Raw genomic sequence first — 4,239 nt, forward strand, 5'->3', positions numbered from 1 at the left:
GATAATACGTCTTTGTTCCATTTAAACGCGTCCTTTGAAACATCATCCCTTTAACCCGAATATCACTGTTCATTCAAATACAAGCTCTTTTAACAGAATTCAAATTCGTTCAAATTAAACTGGTTCACATTCATTTATTCACACGGCATAGTGTATAAACGGGTGAGTAGGTGTTCTTTCTTTAATATGTTGTGTCTTAATACATAATATACACGTAATAGCATGGATTTATACATGATATATGTAGATAAATGACTTTTTTGTTTTTGATGTTGACATTATCAGCAAGAATAGCAAGCTCAGTAGGACAACCGGAAGCGCCTGAGTAAGGATTTCGGCACTCAGTGATACGGTTTACTAGACGACGTTGTCAACACGTGATGGCGGCCATTATTTTACGTTGGATTTTGGCATTCCATGGTGAAAAGTTACATTTATGGCATTCTTGGATGCTTAAACCTTATGCTAAACAACACAAAAGGTAAAGGTTTATTCCAGATATTTCAGTAAATTATTATCAAATAAGTCGGATCCAAAGATGAAAATTGAAATCCAATATATCATCATCTCCTTTCCATATACTAGTTTTGAATCAATGTTTTACTGGTAAAATACATTCGGATTTCGGTCTAAGACATCCGCACTTGTCTCCGGAAATATTATACCCACATCCGTTTTTCAACTGGTCAAGGTGTTCTGCATGATCTCCATGGAAAATATTCACGCTTTCAATTTTTGCTATAATAGAACATTGTAAACCTCTAACTGCAAATACTGACCAAAAGGAATTTAATTCGAAAGCACGTCTGATCACGTTTCATGCCAATTGCAAGTTCTATAAAAAGGGGGTAATTTCAAGGCCCCAAAAAATTGCAAAATATAGGCTACGGAGGCTACACGAATTTTGATGAACGTCTCGGGTTCAACTCAAAAGTGGACCCACTTTTACTGTTGGCTGTTTTACACCTGGTATAATATTTCATTTGAAATACAAATATGTGTGTCCCTGATTTCATACATGTCATATATATGTACACTAAAATGTAATATTATATTCATAAAAATTAAATCTTTCATATTAAACATAAAATACAAAAGGAAAGTGATTACAGGCACAGGCTCCTCTTTCCCTTATACAAAAAAAAAATGATATCCGACAATGCATCCTCTAAATTCATGTCTCATATTTTAAAAGAACATACACATTGAAATTAACCACTGAATCACCCACCCATTTCAAAGCTTACACATGCATTAAAATGTATCTCATGAGTCATGACCAGGAATTATTACAAATTTAATATGCCTGTACAGATTCTTTATATCCATTATGTTATATTATTCTTATAAGCTATAGTCATATATATACAAACAAATAAGAATTGACAATATTAACTACTTTAAAAAAAACTTCTGCAACTTTTATGTATGAAACATTATGAACATTAATAATGTGTTACCTGTTGATATTTTCTTCTTCGCTGTGTATACCACTGTCACTCTAATATAGTTGTAATTAATTTAACTATAACTATTGTCAGTTTATTGTCTTAATTTTGTATGCCATAACCATTTAATGTAAATGTGTTTGTGCGAATAAAATATTGTATTGTATTGTATTGATCAGAAATTCTAGAGGCATACTAATCATTTATAATACATAATAGATATATAAAATTGAGAATGAAATTGGGTTATGTGTCAAAGAAACAGCAACCCAACCAAAGAGCAGACAACAGTCGACAGCCACCAATGGGTCTTCATCGGAGCAAGAAAAAAAAAAATTCTTAATAATTTATTTGGCAAATTTGTATTCATGTGTTGATAATATCAATGCAAAATTAATTTTAGATTTAGAAATTACATTTGCTTTATGTTTATAGGATGGGGAGAGATGTTCACTATGAATCAAAAATTCAAAACAGAGGACTTTTATATATCAACAAAAAAAACTTGCAGAACATGCACATATATGATAAAAATACAGCAAGAAAACAGTAATCAAATGGAATTTCAAAGACGAGTAATGTTGAAAGCAAAATTAATTTGTTTAAAATAGAAAACAATATGACTAGAATATATTAACATGATTAAGGGTAAGTAATCCAAATGTGTCTGTTCAGGGTAACACCAGTGGGTTATTTACAATGCGGTATGTTTTCAATCCCACAAATATGAAACAAAATATGATAGACATTATGAATTAACACTATTTTGATAAGGAAATAGACTGAAAATATTTTACATTTAACAGTCAGACAAGAACATTGCCAATGGAATAAATTTCTAATGGAAGTTAAAATTTATAGTTTATAGGTCCAAGAATCATACACACACTTTAAGGCCAAATTGTGTACTTTTAATAGTTTAAAGATTTTAGACTACATGATGTATTATCTTTGCTGTATAATTTCAAGATTTAGATAGTTTCATTTGGATTTAAAACATAATTTCAAGAATGAAGGGTACAGTAATTTAAAATTCATTTATAAGGATTAAAAACAATATAAGGGAATTAATTCTTACATTATGTGCATCATATTCATGAGATTGTCTGAAGTTTTTTAATAAATTTGACCATTTTTTTAGATAAGAGAATGACTTAAGCAGACCATGTTTGGAAAAAAGATGCCAATAACAATGAAATATAATATATTAAAATTATCATTCATCATTACTTTTCAATTGAATCAACAAACTTAATTTAATAACATTTTTTTTTCAGTACACTGTCAGAAGAATATTTTTACTGGAGGATGAACATTTTGATACCTGGAATCAGCAATGTATATGAAATTTGTTTTGAGAGATATATTCATGTACAGAATGGTAACCAAGGTGGTTTAAGTGTTTATTAGCAGACATTTTTGTTGAACTTATGCAGGATTGAATAAATGAAACTTAAGCTGACTATGGGCTCAATGTGTAGTAAAAAGAGGATTTTGAAATATGCAAGATTCATCAACATTAAAATGTGCACAAGTGAAAAGTGACTTATGTCTCCATATTTAGTAAAAAAAAATCAGATTATTGACTCCGTTGTTTTCATGAAAAAAAGTTCCAAAGCAATATCACTGTTGTTTAATTAATAAGATAGTGATCCGGCCGCTATGGAAGCAGCGTTAGTTAACTACTAAAAAGCGCTATATTTAAAAAGGTTGAAGACCTGGATGATTTGCTTGCTTAACATGACTGCCTGGAACAGTTCATTTGACCTTGACCTCATTTTCATGGTTCATTGTTCAATGTTTACTTGGTTAATGTTAAGTTTGTGTAACAGTTGTAATAAAGCTTTATATTTTGGACTATCAACATAATATCAATGATTAGTAAAGAAGGCTAGACATTTCAGCGTGTGCACTGTTGTATTGTATACTTCTTAAAAACGAATATGTCATCTCTTTGGACTCTTCCCTTTTATTTTGCATGTGTGTAATTTAAAGAAATCTCATGTTTACCTTTGGGCTAATTCAAGTTTTACCATTCCAGAATTATTTGACTTTTTTCATGGTAAATTAGACCTTTACCTTTTACCCTTACGCTGTAAAACTCAATTTTGCTATATTTTTTCTAGAATTGAATCACAAGGATGAATTTGATCAAATAAGCTCACTTTTGGATATTTATCACATATTACATACTTAAATAATCTATTAAATTGAAAATGGAAATGGGCAAGGTGTTAAAAAGACAACCCAACCAAAGAGCAGATAACATGTCTGACAGAGCAGAACCAATAGTGTGGTGAGATTGATTTCCTTCACTTTTGCCCTATTATTGAGATTTAGTGAAATAGTTTAATTATTTTATCCCTATCAATTTAGAGAGATGGGAATCACTATTCAACACTGCATTACTTCATGTACATGTATATCCTTCCATCAGTTACAAATGTATGATACAAACAACCATGCAACATAGCCCCTGTGACTGAAAGGAGAAAATTTACGCATCCCCCCACCCCATTTTTGACCCAAACTTGAAAAAGAAACAAAACAAAACACATACCGATAACTGCATTAACGAACGAACGAAAGGAAAATTATGAAAGAAATCGATATGACCAAACAGATAAGTTGTTCATGTTAAAAACTCAGCGGCCGGTAACAAATATGAACGAAATGAATCTTGATCAACTATAAGTACGATGTCATCAAGTCAATCTCATGATGATGATGCAGGCCTTAAACTATGAGTTTATCAAATAAAGCCTGTTTTTGGTATAAAATTGATTTGGAT

The 4,239-nt window shown here is 30.7% G+C and overlaps 1 long non-coding RNA gene across 1 annotated transcript; it reads left to right on the top strand.

The window, feature by feature from the left end:
- Positions 1-289: 289 nt before the first annotated feature.
- Positions 290-3,268, top strand: LOC143050988 (uncharacterized). The gene is made up of 3 exons (XR_012970529.1): positions 290-481; positions 1,884-2,096; positions 2,726-3,268. It is a non-coding gene; the product is annotated as an uncharacterized LOC143050988 (long non-coding RNA).
- The last annotated feature ends 971 nt before the right edge of the window (positions 3,269-4,239 follow it).

Source organism: Mytilus galloprovincialis, chromosome 11 (assembly GCF_965363235.1).
Source record: "Mytilus galloprovincialis chromosome 11, xbMytGall1.hap1.1, whole genome shotgun sequence".
Taxonomy (NCBI): domain Eukaryota; kingdom Metazoa; phylum Mollusca; class Bivalvia; order Mytilida; family Mytilidae; genus Mytilus; species Mytilus galloprovincialis.